This window comes from Maniola hyperantus, chromosome 12, assembly GCF_902806685.2.
Source record: "Maniola hyperantus chromosome 12, iAphHyp1.2, whole genome shotgun sequence".
In the NCBI taxonomy this organism is placed as follows: domain Eukaryota; kingdom Metazoa; phylum Arthropoda; class Insecta; order Lepidoptera; family Nymphalidae; genus Maniola; species Maniola hyperantus.
The window spans coordinates 13,276,787-13,303,542 of NC_048547.1; the positions used below are offsets into that span (position 1 = coordinate 13,276,787).

At 39.2% G+C, this 26,756-nt stretch overlaps 2 protein-coding genes across 2 annotated transcripts in view; both read right to left on the minus strand.

Annotated features, from left to right (window-relative positions):
• The window catches only part of CenG1A (Centaurin gamma 1A), a 306,864-nt gene that overhangs the window by 165,533 nt on the left and 114,575 nt on the right, over positions 1-26,756 (minus strand). The gene's annotated exons all lie outside the window — the stretch shown is intronic.
• The window catches only part of LOC138403117 (uncharacterized), a 39,283-nt gene that overhangs the window by 6,290 nt on the left and 6,237 nt on the right, over positions 1-26,756 (minus strand). The window lies entirely within an intron of this gene.

Below are 26,756 nucleotides of genomic sequence, written 5' to 3' on the forward strand. Positions count from 1 at the left end.
TTATTATCAATAGGGTGGCTATAATTTTTATTTTACTCAATCTCAACTACACAAAAGGGATCTTGGACTCGTGACACTGCGGCAACCAGCTTTTCAGAGTACTACAGGTAGAATTCGCAGTACGCGACACCGACACGGCGAACGACTCGACGTTAACGCGAGTGTTAGTTACCCTACCCTTAGGCTGAGATCTATAAAGCGCAATTTGACTTTGCTCAGACTTAAGATTGAGTTAAAACGAGACAGATTTATGTAAGAGATATAGCTCTGTCCCGTTTTACCTCTGTTTTAAGTCTAAGCTAAGTCAGAGTGCGCTCTATAGATCTCACTCTTAGTATTCAAATCATATCGTTTTGTGGAGTTGAATGGAGTGTAGAAAAGAGCATCTTCTTCGTTTGTTACATTTTCATGACATACACACACATTAGATTTTTGTGATACAAATTTAGGACCAGTTAAAATGTTGTCACCCGATTAATCGCGAAATAGTATGTCTCATATAAATGAGATACAACGATTCATCGGACAGTAGGCAAAACAGTATAAAGTATGAAGCTTCCGCTCGATGATAATATTTGCGCAAAATCATAATGATGAATAACTAAAAATTTGTGCTCTTTCAGTTCCATACCTAAATATAGACAATTCTAACATTTCCATGCCACAATGTGCACAGTGGTGCACATAGAGAGAGAGCCAGCGCGTGTCAGACCTTCGTTATTTTATAAAAACTGAAAGTTTCTCTGCGTATTGTCGTCCCTGTCGTCGTTCTCGTACCGGGAACAACGATTGTTCGGATAAATTTTTTCAGTCATGGTGGCTTTGGGAGATAACAGGTAATAAAGGTGTAAAAAATCTCACGTCTAAAGTATAAAGTCTAGTTTTTTTATATTTCCAGACCCTTAGTATCATGGCAACCCCCTGCCAAACACCTTTTATACTTTTATATTTTTTACACCTTTACTACTTACCTGTTATCTCCCAAAACCATCATGATCCAAACAATAAACCAAACTAATGCTACTCCCAGTGTTGGGACAATACGCAGAGAACCTTTCAGCTTTTATAAAATAACGAAAATCTGACACGCGCTGGCTCTTAGTCCAACACATTCGACATCTTAGATACATAAAATAAAAAGCTGATTGACAGATCTATCAACTCATAGCTCAAACAACTGGACCAATCGGGCTGAAGTTTGCCATGCATTATGAGTAGTATCTGCTACGAAAGAATTTTTGAAAATTCAATTACCAGATATCTAAATATATAAAATGAAAAGGTGACTGACTGACTGACTGATCTATCAACGCACAGCTTAAACTACTGAACGGATCGGGCTGAAATTTGGCAAGCAGATAGCTATTATGACGTAGGCATCCGCTAAGAAAGAAAATTTCGCGAGCATAAGCTAGTTGTTATATAAAATGCATCATTTAAAACGCCACACGGCAAAATGTCTGGTTTCCATCGCCATACCACATTAGCTTCGTTCCGACTCGACCACAATTCGTTTTATCCAGTTTTATCATTCGCTTTCAAACTACAAAACAGAGGCTTTGTGCGTCGCCACGCGTCCCATTATGAAAGTAATTAAAAACTTCAACCGTCCTGACGTCTGTTTTCGACGGCGTCTGGTCACAGAATGCAAGCAATTAACTCTGCGCCCGGCTACCGGTGGACTGTGGAGTTGTTTTGACCGAACCATATTATTTGATGACATTGTTTGAGACGGAAAATAAAATTATAACCGAGTACCAGTGGCGTGCACAGGGTTTGAAGCCAGGGTAGGCATTACTTAGGTAGGAACCTGTTTAATGGCAGGTCATAATGAAAACTATGGATTGAGCTATTACAACTGGGGTAAGCAGTGCATTTATGCCTCTATGACCTGCACGCCCCTGCCGAGTACCCACAGCTACAGGCTACAAGCACAAGTACTGCTAAACCGTTGGAGTTGTTTCACAGAAGTACTGTTAATTATACGTTCTTTTTCTAAATTCTTAATTTTTAATTCAAAAACACCGGCCAAGTGCGAGTCAGGCTCGCTCACCGAGGGTTCCGTAGAACAGTCGCATTTTTTCGGCATTTTGCACGATAAATCAAAAACTATGATTCATAAAAATAAATAAAAATCTGTTTTAGAATGCACAGGTGAAGATCTTTCATATGATACCCCACTTGATACAGTTAACTTACTTCAAGTACAATTATTAGTTCATGCCCATAATTTAATTTTTTTTGTGTGATGTAACCACAAAACTACTGTTTTCAGATTTTTCCCCGAATGTCTACTATAAGACCTACCTACCTCCCAAATTTCATGATTCGAGGTCAACGGGAAGTACCCTGTAGGTTTCTTGACAGACCGACAGACAGACAGACAACAAAGTGATCCTATAAGGGTTACGTTTTTCCTTTTGTGGTACGGAACCCTGAAAATCAAAGAGGTCCCACGGGATTTAAAAAAAACTTTAATCCTTGAGGACGAAGTCGCGGGAACCACCTTACCTAACACCTTCATCGCCCATGATTATCCATATCCATAATATTATAAAAGCGAAAGTGTGTCTGTCTGTCTGTCTGTCTGCTAGCTTTTTACGGCCCAACCGTTCAACCGATTTAGATGAAATTTGGTACAGAGTTAGCTTATATCCCGGGGATGAACATAGGCTACTTTTTATCCCGGAAAATTAAAGAGCTTTACGGGATTTTAAAAAACCTAAATCCACGCGGACGAAGTCGCGGGCATCATCTAGTGGTTTAATAAGTTATTTTTAAAGTACTAGTAGGTTTCACACATCAATCTGGTTGTTTATTTTACGTAATTTAATTATTTTTAATGGGACTTTCCACAATGAATCATTACAGTTGGCTTATCGTTTCCTGATAGTTCCCTGAACACAAATTGTATCTATAATAATAACTCCTAAGTTTTAGGGTTCCGTTCCTCAAAATAAAAAAGAGAAACCTTTACAGGATCACTTTGTTGTCTGTCTGTCATGTCTGTCAATTCGGGGGAATCAAAATCTATAGGTAGTGTATTACTTTTTGACCTAGAACCATGAAGCAGGTACCATTGTCTTAGCATAGCATTGTCTCTGTCGTTGAGACCGACCACACGTCATATTATAGGCATGAGTGACAAAGACAACGCTCTACAAAGCCGAAATGTCATTCTAAAGGCCTATGTACATTACTTTCGGCCGCCTACTGTATCTCGTTCGTGAAATTCTAATAGATTTCTGCAGATAGACTGCAAACCTTGCTTCGTCAGCAAAGGTTTCACCATTAACCCCTAACGATGGTGGCGCCCTGGTACTAAACTCCATAATGAGCGTTATATATTCATTATTCAGGCCATGGAACATACAGGCCGACAGACAGACAGGCACACTTAAAATAAAGTATGGATTAAAGTACTCCTTTTTAGACATACTTATCTCGTTCGTGAAATTCTAATAGATTTCTGCAGATAGACTGCAAACCTTGCTTCGTCAGCAAAGGTTTCACCATTAACCCCTAACGTTGGTGGCGCCCTGGTACTAAACCCTATAATGAGCGTAATATATTCAGGCGGTGGAACGTAAACATTTTTATTTCTTCACAAACATCGTTTGGGCCCCAAAGGTTCTATGGAAATTAGCTGAGTAGGCATTTCAGAACTTCAAACATTATAATTATTATGTTTATGCTGTGTGGGCTTTTCCAAGAAACTGTTAATGAAATGAAAAATAGTTGGCAGGGGAAAAGATAGACAGACACACTTTCGCATTTATAATATCATTAGTATGTTAGTAAATCCGTACTATTAATATTATAAATGCGAAAGTGTGTCTGTCTGCTAGCTTTTCACGGCCCAACAGTTAAACCGATTTCGGTGAAATTTGATACAGAGTTAGCTTACATTCCGGGAAAAGACATAGGCTACATTTTATCCCGGAAAATTAAAGAGTTCCCAAGGGATTATAAAAATCAAATCCACGCAGACGAAGTCGCGGGCATCATCTAGTAATTTAATAAAAAGCGGTCAAGTGCGAGCGAGTTGGATTAGCATATAAAAGGGTTCCGTAGGTACCTACCAATCTACCATCATACAAGAAAAAAGGTTTTTAATATTTTTTTGAGATGTTATCACAAATTCACGGTTTTTTGCCTTTACTTGTACTATAAGACCTTGCTACCTGCCAAATTTCACGATTCTAGGTCAACGGGAAGTAGGTACCCTATAGGTTTTGATTCCCTTGACGGCTATTGAGGGACACGACAAACAGATAGACAACCAAAAGATCCTATAGGGGTTCCTTTTTTTCTCTAAAGATACGAAACCATAAAAACTAACTTAACAGTTAATCTCAGTTTCTCTATAGTGAAAAGCTCCATTCAATTTGCTTCCAAACAACAACACAACAACAAAACATCACATGCAGGCCGCGACGACATGAATCCTATTACAGAATTAATTAAAAGCTTCATCTTGCTTCCATCAGAGCTGCGGGACGTCTGCTGTTGACGGCGTCTGTCCACAGAATGACAGGATACGAGCATTTCAAGCTTCCCTGTATTGTGGGAACAGGAATTTTATTGGAGGTAGGTACTTTAATTTTCCTTCATCGTGATCAACCCACAGCCGGCTCACTACAGAGTACGGGTATCCTCTCAGTATGAGAAGGGTTTGGCCATAGTCCACAAAGCTGGCTAAGTGTGATAAAGAAAAAAACCGGCCAAGTGCGAGTCAGACTCGCGCACCGAGGATTCCGTACTACAGTCGTATTTTTTCGTCATTTTGCACGATAAATCAAAAACTGTTATGCATAAAAATAAATAAAAATCCGTTTTTAAATGTACAGATAAAGCCCTTTCATATGATACCCCACTTGGTATTAATATTATACTATATTGTAAGTCGAAAATACAAATTTTTTGTACGACACTTTTTAACGTGATGTAACCACAAATTTACGGTTTTTGGATTTTTCTCCTTACCTGTGTTATAAGATTTACCCACATACCTGCAAAATTTAAAAAAATATGCTAATAAGAGAAGAAAGGGATACAGCAAAATCATTATATGCCTTTGCTGGTTTTCACTTATATCCCAAAAACTAGTTACATAAAAACTTCAGGTAAATAAAATCTTGTAAGTGAATAGAATCTGAAATCCTCTCTCGAATGGAAAACTAATTAGGTTCCTAACCAAACCAAGCCACCTCATTTACAAAGAAATTTTTCAATAAACCGGGATTTTCTTTGATCTCACGTATATGAGGAATTCTGCCGAGTCTTCGTTATTAGTATGTTTACCCTCCATAGAAAATTAATATCACTCGGAAGTCTAACAAGAAATGAGCCGTTATAGCTTCGCCATTATGTCATGAACTTACAAAGTAAGTTGTGATATTACTTTTAGATTATAGCTTATTCCGCGTGGATAACACATATTTCAAACCCCTATTTTACAACCTTATTGGTTGAATTTTCAAAAATCCTTTCCTAGCGGATGCCTACGTCATAATTGCACATGAAATAATTAAATTCTTACAGTAAGTATGTCTACCTTCATAAATTTTCCTCCTCTATGTGAAAGTTTCCCAGTCATCGATATGAAATACAAGATATGCCCAAGCGAACAAAATTGTTCACGGTTTTAGAACCGAATAAAACAGCGCCACCTCTTAGATACTAATGAACGACCCGTTTGAAATCCAGACGTCACTGAGGTTGCATTGGTGCTAAATAAACATTTTAGGACCAATGAGTCGGTGCTATTTTGCTCGTTCAATGGCCCTGTCCTTACGAAGTAATATAAAAGTCAATGCTCCCAGTACTTATTCGCCTCACGTCTCGGCGGGTCTTCGGCAAAGCTCACAATTAGCTGGCGGCGATTCCCTCGGCTTCCCTTATCCCATGCGGCCTTAGGCCTTATTGCCAGCCTTGCCAGCATTGTTACCATTATTAGGTACATTTCATTTTGCCCTGCTTTTGTTTTACCCACTTTTTAGCGCTCGCAGTACACTTAGTACCTACGAGATTTTATGTCTCACCAATGTTAATAGTATACGAGTATCGAAACACTTCCGCGTTAAACTGGATCAAGTTCAGTAAAGTAAAGTGGTTCAAGTTTGTCTACGTTGTGAAACGTTGCGAAATTAAAATCGGTGGCATTGAATTTTTGACTTCAATTCGAGGCTCTTTAGGTCCATTTTACTTTGACGTTATTGTGTTTCGACTGTCGAATTCTAGCAACGTTAGTGAGACGTAACATCTTAAACTAAGCGTACCATAGTCAACAAGGAAACCTTATAGTTTCGCCATGTCCGTCTGTCCTCCATCCGTCCGTCCATCCGTGGCTTAGCTCAGATACTCATGGTGGGGACTGGGGTGTCCTTGGATAGGTCTTTCAAAACTATTGCGTGTGAGTGAAACCCCGGCACTTGCTTTAACGATGAAGGAAAACATCGTGAGGTAACCTGCATGCTTTTTTTTTGAGTTCTCGGCTTCATTATCAAGCCTCCACTGACCCATAGGGACCCATCGGCGCCCTTTAGGTACGAAACTCTACAAATCATTTTTATATGATTCAAGACGTCATGTAATGTGGGCAACTCGGTTTCTGGGCCACAGCTTTGTCCTAGGCCGGTCCTATTTAAACCTCGGAATGAGAACGTCATTAGACGATGTGGTTTTTGAATGGCGGCTTCATTAGGTACGCCAATTTTTTCTCTTTTTAGGGTTCCGTACCTCAAAAGGAAAAACGGAACTCTTATAGGATCACTTTGTTGTCTGTCGGTCTGTCAAGAAACTTACAGGGTACTTCCCGTTAACCAATCATGAAATTTGGCTGGTAGGTAGATCTTATAAAAATCTGAAAACCGTGAATTTGTGGTTACATCACACAAAAATAATTAAAGTGTGGTCATGAACTAATAATTAGTATTTTCAATTTTCGAAGTAAGATAACTTTACCTATCAAGTGGGGTATTATATGAAAGGGCTTCACCTGTGCATTCTAAAAGACTAAAACAGATTTTTATGCATCATAGTTTTTGAATTCTCATGCAAAATGTCGAATAAATAGGACTGTAGTACGGAACCCTCGTTGCGCGAGTCTGACTCGCACTTGGCCGGTTTTTGTTTTATTTCTCACTCGTTTTCATTACATGTTTATAAATCTTTTGAATGGGTATGTATAAGGAATTTTTTTATTGAAGGATATGATTAAATTTTTAAATGGCCGCTTATTTTGATCTGAGATCGATTCCTCCGGTGAATAAAGCAATTCATTTAATAAATTGTAAAAAAGTGTCGGTCTGTCTGCTAGCTTTTTACGGCCTTGGACGAATTGTGGTCGATTCGTCCAAGTTCATGGCCTACTGTTATCTATGTGTTTAACCGATTTCGACGAACTTTGGTATGGAGTTAACTTACATCCCGAAGACGGAGAGGTCATTTTTATCCCGGAAAATCAATGAGTTCCCGCGAAATTTTTAAATACCCTAAACGGAGAGGAAGTAGCGGGCATCAGCTTATTTGTAATCTAAATCTATAAAAGGAAAAGGTGACGACTGACTGATCTATCAACGCACAGCTCAAACTACTGGACGGATCGGGCTGAAATTTGGCATGCAGATAGCTATTATGACGTAGGCATCCGCTAAGAAAGGATTTTTGAAAATTCAACCCCTAAGGGGGTGAAATAGGGGTTTGAAGTTTGTGTAGTCCACGCGGACGAAGTCGCGAGCATGAGCTAGTATGTTTATAACGAGACAATGCAAGGAACTGATGCACACGACTTCTAAAATGGTAGTCATTATCTGTGTTTTTCATCATAGCAACGCGACGTTCATAAATTGCCTATTGAATTGCTGTTTTCCCCGCATGAAATAAAATTAAATGAAATAGCAGAACTGTTTGAATGAACTGTACGAGATCCCTCCATGGATAGCTCGATGGTTGAACCCCATATAAATATTAGCCCCAGTTTCCACTATTCACCAAGCAATTTGCAAATGGAAATTTGCTAACGAGTATGAAACTGTGTAACTGGCGTTATGTTTCTGTGAAAGCCGATTGATTTTCCATTTGCACAAACTGGACGAACAAATAGTGTTTATTTACTTATTAGGTTCATTTGCATGACAGACGGTTAAAGTTATACTACGGTTAAACTTTAACCACAAATAAAAAGTGAAGCATCAGCACTAGACTGAAGTTTCGAGCTGATGGTATATATATTTACTTAAATATACGTCAAATGACGTCATTTCGATTTTAATGGTTCCAGCGCAATAGCAATTTGCGGGACTTATAACAGAAAATTAAAATCATAAAAGTCGATATTAATAATAAATAACGTAAAATTGTTTGAAATAAAAGTGAAGACTTTTAGAAAGGAAAACTCGCAATATGACCAGGAACGGGGCAAACTTGTCGAACTAGAATTTCTCAAACTTTATAATTATGCATTCGACTCGAGTCTACAAGTTGCAACTGTGTAAGAGTGTAATTATCTTTTCCATCTTCGTCCGGATCTGATGCTTTATTTCAGCAAAAGTTGCCTTATTATTTACTACTTAACACTAAAAAAATATAGCCAAACGTTCAAAAATACTTATTTCATATAGTGGGCCTCCGCCCACTGGCGGCACAGCACGATACAGGATCCTTCGGCATCACTATAGTATGCGACAGGTCGAAATGGCAATCAGGGTGGGGACGCCCCGCACACCGCACAGCCCCCGCGCTAACCCGATGCGGGCTGACGCAGGTGACATACTGGTGCGGGGGGCGTCCCCCCCGCCTCGACCAGTAGCGTACTATAGGTGGATTTATCTGTCAGCTTGGTATAAGAGTTACAAGTAAGGGCCTGCTGACAGATAAATCCACCTTCATATTTTGTCAGAAAAATGCCCTACTCGGAATATTGCTCCTAATATTAAGTTCAACAACGTTACAGATATTTGGGGTAACAATGAACGTAGTTCCCCCACTCCGCCGCGAGCCTGCATTAGCGGTTAGCTAACGAGGGTCGCAGGGAGCTGCCTGAGGTGTGTAATTATATTAACGTACCGAGCTTACCTCTGAAACTGACAGCCCATTTGTTTGCAGTTACTAGTGAAACATTGTTTTGCACAAAATTTAACGATGTACATCTCCTTAACTATGATTAGAACTAACTCCCTTATTAAGGCTGGATCAACAAATTCGTTAAAAAGCAAGTTCGTAGCCTACGTTGTCAAAACTATGCATTGCTCCTACTATTTATATATAACACAGAAATTAGGGGTAGTAACAAACAAAGTTACCCAATGGCCCTATTACCCCACTCCGCTGTAAGTTCGCTTTAGCGGTATGCTAACGAGCGTCGCTGGGGGCTGCCTGAGGTGTGTAATTATACTAACGTGCCGAGGTTACCTCTGCCACTGAAAGCCCATTTGTTTGCCGTTACTACTGAAACATTGTTTTTAATGATGTACATCTCCTTAACCATGATCAGAACTAAATCCCTTCAGCGGTATTCTCACTTAACTTAGATATATGAGTTATATAAATGCTGGATCAACAAATCCGTTACAAAGCAAGCTCATAACTTTATACAATGTTGTCAAAACTATGCATTGCTCCTTTACTATGACATATTAATATCATTTATTATGGCAGACATTCGGGGTAATAATGAACAAAGTTACCCTATGGCGCTATTACCCCACTCCGCTGTAAGTTTGCTTTAGCGGTCTGCTAAAGCGTTAAGGTACCTTGCGTAAAGGTTACCTCTGCCACTGACAGCCCATTTGTTTGCCGTTAGTTGTAACGCGTTGTTTTGTCATCTCATAACCATGTAAATAGTGGAACCGACTCTCATCAGTGGAGTTCTTACTAAATTTTGATATGAGATATTTAAGGAGTATTTTGATGAACATTTCACCGCCTCATCTGCTGACAGAAAAGCTGGCCCATTTTTTGCGCAAAGGCAAAGATCCAGCACGGAAATGCAGCCAATATTCTTGGCACCATTTCACGCGGGTATGATTTGTAGAGTATTTAGATTTTAGATAAGACTAACTTTAAGTTTTACTGTAACATTTTCAATAAAAAAAGATCATATTATTAAATTTACAAAGCTTCATGGTTCAACGACAATTCCCGGACGGAATCCTGGACAATAGATCGTCCAGGGACAGCCGCCCATTGTGAGTCCAAGACCGGGACATTGGCGGAAAATGAATTCGGATCTTTCCAGTTACCTGCCCTAAATGTTTTGTTACTTGGTATAAATATGTTAAGTATGGGATTTTATATTCAGATTTATTCATTTGTTGTTTCTGTTTTCATGCTGAAAAGAAAAAGTATTTTTTTAATATTTTTATTTAGAGAGATACGTGACATGGGCAGGGCAGGCATCGCCAAGATCAGTACAAAATGTATTTCTCCATTCTCTAGGTCTTTACCATGTCAGCTGCAGCGTGATTGAAAGGCAAAGGTCGTGAAAATGGCATGCCATTCCGTAGTATCCATTTATTTTCCCGGGATAAAATGTAGCCTATATAATTTTCCAGGTTTATAACTATTTCCATGCAAAACACCTTGTGTATCCGTTACTCCGTTGCGGCGTGATTCAAGGGCAAACCAACAAATAAACACACTTTCATTTATAATATTAACACACACCTGACGTAAATAGTCGATAAAAACTTTCTCATATTCAAAGCTATTAGGTATATTGAGCATCAAAGAAGAAACCGGTCGAGTGCGAGTCAAGCTGGCACACGAGGGGTTCCGTACCATCGTATACACTTATGTATCATTACATAAATTACATAAATTTTAAACCCCCACCCACTTAGGGGTGGATACTTACTCTTTACAAAGAACACAGCCTCCAAATTTCACGTCTCTAGGAACAGTGGGTTGGGCTATGCGTTGATATATAAGTCAGTCAGTCAGGACTTTGAATTTTATTTATACAGATTTTGATTTGCATGGCGACCATTTTGATAATTGTATTCCTTGTTTTTATAGTGACAAAAGAAATATCAGCGCGCTGACTCCATAATCTAAGGAGCTGACACACAGACAGTCAGACAGATGGATAGAAAGCGGAGGCTTAGTAATGGGGTCCCATTGGTTCCTTTCAAGTACGGAACTCTAAAAAGAAACCATTAAAAAATAACAGTCATGGCATCGCGTTAACGTAAAAAGTGAAATTAATAAAAGCCATTCAAGTCGACAGCCGCCGAGTGGCTGCTTAATTAACAAAGGAATGATTAATCGCGTCAATTTATAAAATCAAACAGGAAAGCGGTGCGAAAACCTTCCAAAAATCTTTCATACCTTTATATTTTTTCAAATAGTACCATTAGTTATAACATTTACCTTAGGTTAAACAAAATTTGTTTCAATATCTTAACCCATCGCCAGCCCACTACTGAGGACAGGTCTCCTCTCAGAATGAAAAGAGCTTAGGTTAAAGTCCACCACGCTGGCTAAGTGTGAATTGGAAGTCGTCACACATCTTTGAGAACATTTTGGAGAATTCTCAAGTATGCAAGTTTTCTCTGATATTTAACTGCTAAAGTATACCCCAGCAGCACAAGTATTAAATAATTAGGAGGCGAAGTAATATTACGTCTATACTTTATTATACATACATTGAATTTCTTCAGAAAACTGGGACAGCCAAAACACAACAAGAGAAAAGGGTACCTTAGATTTCGATTCAAAACTGAAAGAAATATAAACACAACTCGCTCCAACAGTTTCTGTATACAAAGAAGCACTCTAACACGCTCCCCAAGTGGTCTAATATCACGAAATACTCGAGTCCAATTGTCAACCACACAAAGCCTTGAGCTCAATGGGGCAATGGAAATCGGTTATGATCTCGAGCGAACGGCAAATCGGAACAGATTTCAAACCTCACAGCTAAGATGCACGCCAGCAGCTAGAACCCGGGGTGAAATTACAACTATACTTGTTTATACACTAAAGCTCTTTAGAAAACTGGAACAGCCAAAACACGATCAGAAAAGGGTACAGCTTAGATTTCTTTAGAAGAAATATAAAAACACACCTTGCTCTAACAGTTTCTGTATACGAAGGAGCACTCTAACACGCTCTCGCACCCACAAGTGGTCTAATATCACGAAATACTCGAGTCCAATAATTGTCAACCACACAAAGCCTTGAGCTCAATGGGGCAATGGAAATCGGTTATGATCTCGAGCGAACGGCAAATCGGAACAGATTTCAAACCTCACAGCTAAGGTGCACCCCAGCAGCTAGAACCCGGGGTGAAATTACAACTATACTTGTTTATACACTAAAGCTCTTTAGAAAACTGGAACAGCCAAAACACGATCAGAAAAGGGTACAGCTTAGATTTCTTTAGAAGAAAAATAAAAACACAACTTGCTCCAACAGTTTCTGTATACGAAGGAGCACTCTAACACGCTCTCGCACCCACAAGTGGTCTAATATCACGAAATACTCGAGTCCAATACTCAACCGCACAAAGCCTCGCGCTCAATGGGGCAATGGAAATCGGTTATGATCTCGAGCGAACGACAAATCGGAACAGATTTCAAACCTCACCGCTAAGATGCACCCCAGCAGCTAGAACCCGGGGTGAAATTACAACTATACTTGTTTATACACTAAAGCTCTTTAGAAAACTGGAACAGCCAAAACACGATCAGAAAAGGGTACAGCTTAGATTTCTTTAGAAGAAATATAAAAACACACCTTGCTCTAACAGTTTCTGTATACGAAGGAGCACTCTAACACGCTCTCGCACCCACAAGTGGTCTAATATCACGAAATACTCGAGTCCAATAATTGTCAACCACACAAAGCCTTGAGCTCAATGGGGCAATGGAAATCGGTTATGATCTCGAGCGAACGGCAAATCGGAACAGATTTCAAACCTCACAGCTAAGGTGCACCCCAGCAGCTAGAACCCGGGGTGAAATTACAACTATACTTGTTTATACACTAAAGCTCTTTAGAAAACTGGAACAGCCAAAACACGATCAGAAAAGGGTACAGCTTAGATTTCTTTAGAAGAAAAATAAAAACACAACTTGCTCCAATAGTTTCTGTATACGAAGGAGCACTCTAACACGCTCTCGCACCCACAAGTGGTCTAATATCACGAAATACTCGAGTCCAATACTCAACCGCACAAAGCCTCGCGCTCAATGGGGCAATGGAAATCGGTTATGATCTCGAGCGAACGACAAATCGGAACAGATTTCAAACCTCACCGCTAAGATGCACCCCAGCAGCTAGAACCCGGGGTGAAATTACAACTATACTTGTTTATACACTAAAGCTCTTTAGAAAACTGGAACAGCCAAAACACGATCAGAAAAGGGTACAGCTTAGATTTCTTTAGAAGAAATATAAAAACACACCTTGCTCTAACAGTTTCTGTATACGAAGGAGCACTCTAACACGCTCTCGCACCCACAAGTGGTCTAATATCACGAAATACTCGAGTCCAATAATTGTCAACCACACAAAGCCTTGAGCTCAATGGGGCAATGGAAATCGGTTATGATCTCGAGCGAACGGCAAATCGGAACAGATTTCAAACCTCACAGCTAAGGTGCACCCCAGCAGCTAGAACCCGGGGTGAAATTACAACTATACTTGTTTATACACTAAGGCTCTTTAGAAAACTGGAACAGCCAAAACACGATCAGAAAAGGGTACAGCTTAGATTTCTTTAGAAGAAAAATAAAAACACAACTTGCTCCAACAGTTTCTGTATACGAAGGAGCACTCTAATACGCTCTCGCACCCACAAGTGGTCTAATATCACGAAATACTCGAGTCCAATACTCAACCGCACAAAGCCTCGCGCTCAATGGGGCAATGGAAATCGGTTATGATTCCAAGTTGAGTGACGTCGAGTGAAGGATTTCGAATGATAGATTTCTTCTAGCAACTTGAACGATAATTTTACGAAATCCAAACTTCCATACATATATTAAGGGGAAATTGTGTATGTTTGTCTATCTGCCTGCTAGGCATAATAATATCTATTGGTCTTCTTTCTCCAAGAAGACGGCATATCGGAAACTCGCCGGGACGTTGACGACGCGCGACGTCGAGTGAAGGATTTCGACTGTTTGATAATTATTTTAGCAACTTGAACGATAATTTTACGAAATCTATCTACCATACAAATATTAATGGAAAAGTCTGTCTACCTATCTGTCTGGTACGAATAATATAACTATACCATACCAAGTGGGATATCACATCAAAGGGCTTTACCGGCATATTCTAAAACAGATTTTTATTTATTTATTTTTATTTAATTTTTGATTTATCGTGCAAAGTGTCGAAAAAAATACTCGAACTTACGGAAGCCATGAGTCTGACTTGGCCGATTTTTTTTAATGTACGGAACCATAAAAATGTAAAAGAATGAAGAGGATGAGCCCTGCACCTAAATGTGTCATACGTGTACATACTGCGACAGCAAATTGTGCTTTAAAGTTTGAGCTGCAAACTTTCCGCCTCTGGCCGTTAAATGACTTTCATTTCCATGAAACTTTTACAATATCAATATTTTGTTGAAGCACGTACAGCGGAGGTAAACCGGCGTTATTTGAGTTTCGATGTAGTTTGCTTTTATTATATTTTTCGTTCAGTTTTCGGGGCTTTTTCATGTTATCGAATGTTTCAATAAAAACATCGTCAGGAAACCTGCATGCCTGAGAGTTTTCCATAATGTTCTCAAAGGTGTGTGAAATCTGACAATCTGGCCAGCGTGGCAAACTATGGCCTAAACCCTTCTCATTTGAGAGGAGAGTGGGAACCCGTGCTTAGCAGTGGGCCGGCGGGCGGTGGGTTGATTATGATGATAATGATGATGATGATGACCAAAAATATTTTGATTAACGTCCATTCTCATCATAAAACACTTGCTGCAAACTGCTCCAGGGAGAGTTAGTTCTCACAGCCCCCGCGCTAACCTGGTGCGGGCGAGCGCGGGTGACGTGCGGGTGTGCGAAGCGTCCCCCGCCTCATACCCCGCTTGCACACCTCGACCTGTCGCGTACTATAGTTACCTACTGCATTCTCATATTTTTTAATTGAAACTTGATTGCGCTTACATCTTTATTAAAAGAATATTTTCCTTCATTATTTTTATAAGAATGTTTTCTACAAAGGATCGCAAGTACTCTTAATAAAATGTAGTCTATGAAGGAGCTCTTAGTTTTTCATAAAATACCTATACTAAATTAATAACAGATGACCCATAGATTCTTCTCTTTGGCCATGAAGATCTTTAACGCTTTGTAATAAATAAACTTAAATCTAAAATAAAACAAAAAAATAAATAAAACTAAAATAAATCTATATAAATCTTATATATATAAAAGGAAAAGGTGACTGACTGACTGACTGACTGAATGACTGACTGACTGACTGACTGATCTATCAACGCACAGCTCAAACTACTGGACGGATCGGGCTGAAATTTGGCATGCAGATAGCTATTATGATGTAGGCATCCGCTAAGAAAGGATTTTTGAAAATTCAACTCCTAAGGGGGTGAAATAGGGTTTTGAAATTTTGTAGTCCACGCGGATGAAGTCGCGAGCATAAGCTAGTTAAAAATATAAAAGGAAAAGCTGACTGACGGACTGATCTATCATCGCACAGCTCAAACTACTTGACGGATCGTGCTGAGCATGCAGATAGCTAATACGGCGCAGACATCCAACAAGAAATGATTATTGAAAATTCTACCCCAAGGGGTTAAAATAGGGGTTTGAATTTGTGTATTCCACGCGAATGAAGTTGCGAGCATAAACTAGTTAAATCTAAAGCCTCATCGAGACCACCGCAGCGAGGCATTGAATAGCAGAGGCCAAATCCAATTATTAGTGTGGATTAAAAGGCAAAAGTCCAAGAATAACGTGGAAGGTTTTAATCAAAGATTGAACTTCAGAGTCTTTTTGTGCAATATCCCCACCCCCTTCCGTCAGATTCGGTTGTGCGACAACAACAGTTGTCGTGGAACAGGTCGCTATTGTCAGCACTCTGGGATGCCCTGTCGATGCGCAAAGCCGGCACCAGCATTGTCCTAGTAACTCCAGTTAGAGGGAAAATCGATAACTGTTCCTGAAATAGACCAGGACTCTATAGAATTGATGTACGGTGGAGAAGCGATTCTAAAATTATTATTCTACTAGCTGATGCCCTCGACTTTGTCCGTGTGGAATTGAGTTTTTTAAAAATCCCGTGGCAACTCTTATATTTTCCAGGATAAAAAGAAGCCTATCTCACTCATCAGGTGTTTATCTATACCCATGCAGTTACAGTTTGTTCCGGCGCTTCTTTTGCACAGTTTGTTTCGGCGCTTCTTTTGCACAGTTTGTTTCGGCGCTTCTTTTGCACAGTTTGTTTCGGCGCTTCTTTTGCTTGTTCTCAGGTGGAAGAAGCGCCGGAATAACCAGCTCTTAGCTTTAAGTTGTAATGTGTGGCACAGTTGCATAAATAAACGTCTTTTCTTTCTTTCTTTCTTTCTTTCCATGCAAAAAATCACGTCAATCTGTTGCACCGTTGTGACGTGTTTGAAGTACAAACCAACAAACAAACACACTTTCGCATTTATAATAAGGGTATACTTACTGATTTCTTTAGAGCGCTTTTTCTAACTAACAATTTTTATATGTATCTGCTGGGTATCACTACCTACCCATATTATAAATGCGAAAGTGTGTTTGTTTGTTGGTTTATTGGTTTATGGATTGGTTTTCCGATGAAGAAAAATTGTTCAAACTGATAGGCATTGAAAAGCAGTCAGAGAGACAGGCACACATTCGTATTTACCTGGTATTTACAATATGCCTGTGACTTCGTTCGTGTGAACTACAAACAAATCCCAATTTCACCCCCTCGATCCGTCCAATAGTTTGAGCTGTTAGTTTCAGTCAGCCACCTTTACCTTTTATATAGGTATTTACAGTATGGATGGATTACATATGGATAAGCGTCTATAATCTAAATCCTCTCAGAAAATAACACTTCTTGTTTAAAGTCAAAATTCCATAAAATCTTCGTCCTTCCGTAAACCTTTTAGGGCTCGAGCACGAACACACACATCATTGTGACCCCTTTTATGTGCAGCTATTAGAGATAAGGCCGCGTGGAAACGACTGAAATCTTCGTCAAGGGCGGACTTTACGGCTTTAATGGGAACAAAGGGTGAAGTCGCACTCTGTATTTAAGGGTCTATAGTCAGGATAATGACGTAAGAGTGGGCGCAACTGGCGATTTTTAAGCTTATTGCTTACAAGGAATAACATCGTCAGGAAAATTGCGTGCCAAAGAGTTGAGAACATTGGGTGTGTGAAGTTTACTAATCCGCACTTGACCAGCGTGGTGGATTATAGCCTTCTCATTCTGAGAGAAAACCCGTTCTCAGTAGTGGCCCGGCGATGGGTTGAAATGATCATGATAATTTGTTGAACTATTGAATTTGTTGTGGCATATTTCGCCAGACCTCGTATTTAGTTTAAAAATTATTTTACATTAATTCATAAAATAAACTTAAATCTAAATTAAAACTAAAAAAATATAAATATAAAAGGAAAGCTTTAAAAAGCTGACTGACTGACTGATCTATCTACTCACAGCTCAAACTACTTGACGGATTGTGCTGAAACTTGGCATGCAGATATGTAGCGTAGCTATTATGACGCAGACATCTGCTAAGGATTACTGAAAATTCTGCTCCTAAGTAAAATAGCGGTTCGAAATTTGTGTATTCCACGCATATCGTATCGTAAGTTAATTACATGCTAGAAATTTATTTTGTGTCAGGATTTTTTTAAAATCGAAGTACTGTTTAACAAAATATAACAAGCTTATACAATTACTCATCAAAAGTCCTTAGACAATAATCTGGTCAGATAGCTTTGTTCCGTATAATAATCCTATTAGGAGTTGGGAACCGGCCGGGCCACTTTGCTCAACAGTCAATGGCCACTCGCATTCAAAGGGCTCTTAACACTGATAAGTGCTTTGAAAACTGATAGCGCTACTTGTGAGGTGAAGCCGAACTGCTTTATGGCATATTCTGATCATACTATTTCGCCAGAAATCTCCTTTTTAGTTTGGAAAATCTTAACTTATGATAAATGCTGTACTGTACGCGCCGGAAAGTTAATGTACATCGGCCTTTAGAATGACATTTCAGCTTTGTAGAGCGTAGTCTCTGTCACTCATACCTAAATGACGTTTTGTCGGTTTCAACGACAGGGACAGCGCTCTACAAATCTGCTATCTCCTTCTAAAGGTCGATGTACATTATTTTCGGCCGCGTACTGTAATCATCGAGATATCATCATCATGATCAACCCACTGAGCATGGAGTCTCGTTTCAGAATGAGAAGGATTTGGTCATAGTCTACCAGGCTGGCCCAGTGTGGATAGGCAGAACACTCAGGCAGCGGCAACTTCGGTATTGTAGAGTCTTGTCTCTATCGTAAATCGTTGAGACTGACAAGTCTATGGATGTAGGAAATAATTAGAGCAATTCAGCGACAAATCGGTAGCTATATGAATGACAGAGACTGACAATGCCGATAATTTATTATTATCTCTTTCTAAAGTTCAACGTGTGATCTTTCCTATCGGGTACTGTATAAGTGTCGTGTGCTTTGGCCCTAAATATATTTTACGGCTTCTGAACCCGAAGGGTGCCAACAGTACTCTATTACTAAGCCTCCGCTGTCTGTCCGTCCGTCCGTCTGTCTGTCAGCGAGCTCTGTCTCATGTAATAGATAGAGAGTTAAAATTTTCGAGATGTCACGGACAGTGACTTCCTCTTGTAAGATGGCACGGAACCCTTCGTGTGCGATTCCAACTCGCACTTGACTGGTTTTCTTAGTAAATCTGAGCACAGGGGCCCACCTCCGGAGGCTCTCGTCTCGTAAATAGGTTCTTATCTTTATTGCGGCATTAATCTCAATCTTAATGATCATTAATTTGGGGAGATCACAAATATTAAGTATTCGCTTAAGTGCACTCAATTTATACTTATTAGGGGAAAACAGTAAAGATTGTGCCTTATCGACCTTGTAGAGGTCTACAGGTATAGAAAAGACTAACGACAAAATTAGGAGTTGCTAGTTTTTTATCAGTTTGTAGTTTATACTATTTTAGGGTTCCGTACCTCAAAAGGAAAAACGGAACCCTTATAGGATCACTTTGTTGTCTGTCTGTCAAGAAACCTACAGGGTACTTCCCGTTGACTTAGAATCATGAAATTTGGCAGGTAGGCAGATCTTATAGCTGACATTTGGGGAAAAATCTGAAAACCGTGAATTTAGGGTTAGATCACACAAAAAAATTAAATTGTGGTCATGAACCAATAATTAGTATTTTCAACTTTCGAAGTGAGTGACTATATCAAGTGGGGTATCATATGAAAGGTCTTTACCTGTACCTGTTTTTATTTATTTTTATGCATCATAGTTTTTGAATTATCGTGCAAAATGTCTAGCTAAAGCTTCTTCTTCTTCTAGTCTAACTATCAACTATCAAAACCGCGTGGAATGGTGCCAAGAATACTGGCTGCATTTCCGCGCTGGACAGACAGGCTGATCCGTATATACGTATATCAGTTTAAATACGTAGGTGTATAAAAAACCTTAATAGCGGTTTAGGGGCGGGGGAATGGTTACGGATTTCGTTAGCATGGATTTAGTTAACAAAGAAAGTCTATATATGTACAAGATATCTCTGTATCAAACGTCATATTTTGAGAACATTATGGAGAACTATCAGTCATGCAGGTTTGCTCACGATGTTTACGAAGAACACACCCTCCAAATTTCATGTCTCTAGGACCAGTTAGGCTGTGCGTTGATATATAATTACACTCACTTACACACACACACACGCACACACACACAACGAACACACACTACACACACACTACACAAACGCAAACACACCACTCACTGTGCACTATAGTTTTCCTTCACAACTATCTAGGCTCATAAATCATACGTTTATTTAAGTGTAAAAACGTTAAAGAACAGCAATCTTCTGTAATAACTGATTTGTGCTTGTGCACTCATGTTCTTATTTACTTTTTAGTTAACCGAGGGAGAGGGCTGGCTATCCTTAACACAGATCTAAAAATCTAGCTAGGATAGCCAGTTCTTGATCTTGTACCATTTTTAATATTGTATATGCTTATGTCAACAAGCACGCAAATTTGTTCAAGATCAAATCCATGTATGTGTGTAACTAGATGATTGAAAAATAAACGTTTTATTTATTTATTTATTATAATTCAGTCAGTCAGCCAGTCAGGACTTTGAATTTAGCGGTTTATACACCGATTTCTCTCTCTCTCTGTCATCAGTAATTTGACGTTCAAATGAAGACGACAAAGCATTTTGTATTAACTGTAATGTAATAAGTGCTTCTATAAACAATGTAAATTGTTTATAGAACCACTATTATTAACCATACTAATATTATAAATGCGAAAGTGTGTCTGTCTGTCTGTCTGCTAGCTTTTCACGCCTCAACCATTCAACAGATTTTGACGAAATTTGGTACATAGATAGTTTGCATCCCGGGGAAGGACATAGGCTACTTTTCATCCCGGAAAATTGATGAGTTCCCACAGGATTTTTAAAAGCCTAAATCCACGCGTACAAAGTCGCGGGCATCAGCTAGTGTATTAATAAGTAGACGGAAATGACACACTTTTTAAACATTCGTGGTTTTTTGCTATGTCTAAATTGGATTTGTTAATGATTCTTTATGTTGGTATATAAAAATAAAAATCTATATAGTTTCCTGATGTGGCTATGTGAAAAAAATAAAAACAGAATATATTATGTATACAAGAGTTAATATAGTTCCATAATAATACTTTTTGGTGCCGGTGCCAATTAGCTTTAGCTGCGCGAATCGTCTAGACTTCATATTTTTATGAGACTCCACAATGGCACCTCATTGGCACCGACCCCAAAAAATATTATTATGGAACTATATTAACTCTTGTATACATAATATATTCGGTAATAAATTAAATTATTTTTCAATTTTTAATGTTTGTGTATCGAAGTCGGTTTTTATTTTTTTTGAAAAAAATTTTTATTTCACAATTTGTAGTGGCCCCATGGAATTATGCTATGACTGGTTAAAAATCCACTGTTTACTAAGCTATTACACTGATCGCGAGCAATTTACTCTTATCCGTTGAGGAGTTCCAGTATCTATCTTCGAAGATGTTCATCAGATCTTCACCAAATTTAAATGGGACCAACTTTGAAGTATACCCTTTCAAACAAAAAAAGAATTTTCAAAATCGGTCCAGGCGTCTTCGAGTAATCGGGGAACATACATAAAAAATAAAATAAAAAAATAAAAAATAAAAAGATTCCGACGAATTGAGAACCTCCTCCTTTTTTTGAAGTCGGTTAAAAAATGAGGACGAAAGGAAATTGAAGAGAGGCAGGCACAAAGCAAACTGTAAGTATAATATGCAGGATCACGTAGCGGGCCCCTGCCACGCACTTGGGTAAGCGTTTTACACCATTGCACAAAGAAAATAATGCTCGCATATATTCAGGATAGCGAGCGAAATAGTTCTGGTAATTTATTCGCCATGGGGCCTGTGATATGGAAATAAAAATATAGTCTGTTTTCCTAGATTTAATACTAAAACAAGTTTTTGAATAAAAGCTTTGGCAGGGCATATTGTTGGCCATATGAATAAGCAAGCTTGATTTCATTAAAGCTTTGATTCTATTAAAATATTCATTCGTTTATCAGATGAGTGTAAATATAGAGCACGGGTCTCCTCTCAGAGTGGGAAGGGTTTTGGCCATAGTCCACCACGCTGCCCAAATGCGGATTTGCAGACTTCACATATGAGAACATTACGGACAACTCTTAGGTATGCAGGTTTCCTCACGATGTTTAAAGCGAGTGATATTTAATTTCTTAACACGGACATAGCTCCGAAAAGTAAGAGGTGCGTACCCGGGATCGAACCCGCGACCTCCCAAATAGGAGGTGGACGTTCTAACCACAAGGCTACCACGGCTTTTTAAGTAAACACAAAACAATATTAATTTTTTGTGTTAATTTGTTGAAATATGACGATAATTGTTCAAGATGTCGGAACAAATCAAGTCGACTGAGAGCTTTCATCGAAAATGAAAACTAAAATTCCTTGAAGGCAGGCACGGCAACGTATTGGCGGTTCCTCTAGTGCTGCAAAATTTTCATGGGCGGCGGTATTCAGGTGACTCACCTGCTCATTTGCTAGCTATTTTTTACTAATATATTAGTGCGAAGCCGGGGGCGGGTCGCTAGTGGAATATAAATAGTAGTTGCCTAGATTATTTATGGTACGTTTGGTGAATAACGCTCGCGTAAAGTGCCGTGTAGTGTAGGACGTAGGTGCAAATGAGGTGCAAAGTGTCAAGGCGCTCTATATCCAGCCCACACTCATTAGCATAACGAAGTCGTAAACAACACGTACAAAAATTGTTATTTCGAGTACACACGCTAGATTTAGAAGGTTCATGGCGTGTATACTCGAAGTAACATTGTTTTTTAGGGGTCCGTACCTCAAAAGGAAAAACGGAACCCTTATAGGATCACTTTGTTGTCTGTCTGTCTCTGAAAACCGTGAATTTAGGGTGAGATCACACAAAAAAAATTAAATTGTGGTCATGAACTAATAATTAGTATTTTCAACTTTCGAAGTGAGTGACTACATCAAGTGGGGTATCATATGAAAGGTCTTCATCTGTACATTGTAAAACAGATTTTTATTTATTTTTATGCATCATAGTTTTTGAATTATCGTGCAAAATGTCAAAAAAATACGACTGTAGTACGGAACCCTCATTGCGCTAGCCTGACTCGCACTTGGCCCGTTTTTTAGTTTCTTTTATTCCATTCTATTCGATTTTCAATAATTATTGGCGACGTCGCCAGACCGTAGCCAAGTGAGTTAACTGTCACACATTTCAATACGAGTTGTTTGGATACTTAGCGAGCGACAACGCCATGGCGTCCCAGTGTGTTAGCGCTCTTTAATGCAAACAGATGATATTGAAGAAGCACTGCGGAAATAACAAAACAGAAAAAGGAATACAGTGCTTCCTCTACGAAATCGATTAGCCGATATAACTCGCAGCCGGGAAACGACGGAGCGTCTTCAAAGCGAAATCGCATCGCGATGTTCAGGCAGTGGTCCGACCGCCGACGATGAACGAGAAACAAGTAGAACTAGAAACTACGAGTTGGCGATCAGCGGGAAGCGAGTGTGTAGTTGGCGATAGTTTTTTCGCCGGGCTATAAGCGAGTGTGCAAGTGCGACGAGCGATTACTCGCGCCATTCGCCCGCAGTCACTCAGTCTTGCGCGCGCGTTACACGTGCTCAAGCGAGCGAGCATCGCTGAACGAATATCGCTGAGAGAGTTTATTTTTGAAAGCTCGTCGCTCAGCGACAAAACTAGTAAAGCGAGTCGTCGCCGGCAGTGTGAACAGTCAGAGAGCAACTTTTGATATATGCATCTCTTTCGTTTACACGGAATGTACATTTATTGTGCGTTTCTTGAGAGAGAAAATCGCCAATAGTTAGTCGTTTTCTCGCCGGCGGTGGGACCACTGCCTAAAACTCGCAGCCGGGAAACGACGGAGCGTCTTCAAAGGGAAATCGAATCGCGATGTTTACAATAGATAATAATTTCGGCAAACTTCAGTTGATGCAAATTGAAATAGCAAAGAGCAAAAAGCAACACGGTAGCCATCCCATCTGCCAAAGTGCTGGACCACTGGGTCCAAAAAAATCACATGTGTGTATCTCGAAGAAAAGACTGACTTCCCAAAGCCTAGTTAGTGCACACATATTACTCAGCACGATCCTTATTGTTTTTTAAATTGGTATTTTTGTATATTACACGTTTAAAGAAGAAACCTACTATGATGGGGAAGTGTTTTAGGCACGTCCAATTCTTCTCCGCTACCTGCTCAATATAGTCGGTTATGTTGATGTGGTCCTCTATTTTATTGTGGTAGCGACGGATCTTCGACTTGAAACACTCAATACCTACTGACTAACAGACAATGCACAGTTTAAACCTAGTCTAATCTAGGGCCTAATGCACAGGGATTCTTTATAATATTATGTAGGTGAGCAATAAGGAAGTATTTTTGAAATTTCATCTCCTAAGCTTCGACACACATTTGTGGAGAATTGAAGGATCGGCACAAGGATAGTTATTACATATTTTTTTCAGCGTACAGAATTGCAATGAACTCGTTGTAAAGAAGACGAGTCTTCTGTTAGACGTGTAGTTTCATGGCAAGTAAGTTGTTTGTTAGTACCGGCCTGCGGCTACTTGGCAAGTAAAACTCTGTTTTAAACAAAGAGAGATCTGAGTGAGATCATATTTAAATGTTTAGGTTGAATTAAATTAAGAAAATCTTTGGTAACTTCAAGGTTTGTTTATCGAAAATGTTCTTTAATTGAACGGTGATAGCCCAGGGGTTAAGACGGATTCAGGAGGTCGTAAGTTTGGTCCCGGGCACCTCTAACTTTTCGGAGTTACAGTGTGTTTTAAGCATTTTAATATCACTGATTAATGGAAGGAAAACATCGTGAGGAAACCTGCATGCCATCTATAATGTCTGTCTGTCAATTTGCACTAGGCCAGCGTGGCGGACTATGGCCTAAAGCCCTAAACACTTCTCATTCTGTCTGCTACCGTCTCCTACTCGTTCTCAGTAGTGGGCCGGTGATGGTGGGTCATGACAATGATGATGATTCCTTAATTGAAACCAGCTATGGAGAGACAGAGAGTCAGGCAGTCAGATAGTTCTTGTAAAACGTTTGTGAAGTGTTGTGAATGTTTGTGATGGTTGTGAAGACTGTTGTGCTCGTGCGCGTCACTCAGGATTTTTTTTAAACCAGCAGTAAGTTTTAAATATTCATACTGAGAGTAAGTGGGTGCAAGAACTCATTTTAAGTAGGTAATCATAGAGTTATGATACTAGGTAATTATTAAGTTTTAAGGGTTCCGTACCTCAAAAGGAAAAGCGGAACCATTATAGGATCACTTTGTTGTCTGTCTGTCAAGAAACCTACAGGGTACTTCCCGTTGACCTAGAATCATGAAATTTGGCAGGTAGGTAGATATTATAGCTGACATTTGGGGGAAAATCTGAAAACCGTGAATTTAGGGTTAGATCACACAAAAAAAATTAAATTGTGGTCATGAACTAATAATTAGTATTTTCAACTTTCGAAGTGAGTGACTATATCAATTGGGGTATCATATGAAAGGTCTTCACCTGTACATTCTAAAACAGATTTTTATTTATTTGTATGCATTATAGTTTTTGAATTATCGTGTAAAATGTCGAAAAAATACGACTGTAGTACGGAACCCTCATTGCGCGAGCCTGACTCGCACTTGGCCGGTTTTTTATTACTAACTACTACCTCGTAACCATTCATTTTAAGTTTGTTTATACTTTAGGCACAAGATGAATAAAACTAGTTTTCTTTCTTCTTCTTTCTTCCTTTCTAAAAAATACCTTCACAGAAAAAGATAAAGTTATCTAGTCACAGCCAGGTATGTAGAGGTGGGAGCAGGTGGTCTCGATGGCGAATAAATCTGCAATTAGTCTCATGTCCCGGCTGGATTCCAACTTAGATTTAGCGTGTTCTACGAGGGAACTCGTGTTAGAATAACTTTGTCTAACTAATATTAATCAATGGCGTGGGTATTGAGTAAATCTTTTATGAAACAAGCATTAAAGCCATGCAAAGTGGACAAACTTCAATTGTATGTTACTTTCTATGTATCTAATTACTTTCGAACGTTGTGAATTGTGATTTTGACTCATATGTCAACATAAAGTTCAAAACGTAGAGAGAGAGACAGCGCGTGTAAGATCTTCGTTATTTCATAAAAGCTGAAAAATTCTCTGCTTATTGTCCCCAACACAGGGAGGAACTATCAGCAGCTATGAAGTTTAAGATCATGGCGCTTTTGGAAGATAATAAGTATAATAAAGGTCTAAAAATTCTTACGTCAAAGCATAAAGTCAATTTTTTTTTATATTTTATTCGGAATGGTATTAGAAATCACGTAATGCATTGCGAAAGTGTGTTTGTTTGTCCTCCAATCGCGTCGCAACGGAGCAACATATCGAGAATCCTGAGGGAACTCTTTGATTTTCTAGATAAAAAGTAGCCTGTCACTCTCCAGGTCTTTAACTATACCCATGCCAAAAATCACGTCGACCTGTTGCTCAGTTGCGACGTGATTGAAGGACAAACTAATAAACCAACACACTTTCGCATTTATAATATGGGTTGGGATATGGTAGAGAACCAGGCAAAGACCTGTCAATTGTGTGGATGGTTGAGCGATTATTATTATAAACATCAATCAAAAACTTAATGCAATTAAAAATTGCCGCGACATTTTAGTATCATTTTAATTAATTGCTTTCGTATAACATTACAGTACCTAGGTGTTCACTGTAAACCACTGCTAAGCAATCATACAGTTCAGAAAAGAACGCACAAATTACAGTTTTGTGAAAGTCGCATCCCACTCTTAGTTTGAGAATATGCGCAAGCGACTAGCCAGCTAGACTCACTCTTCTCTTACAAATTCAGTTACATATGTTTCTTGGAGCCTACCACGCTGTACTCTGTAGACTTCGGGATAAGGATC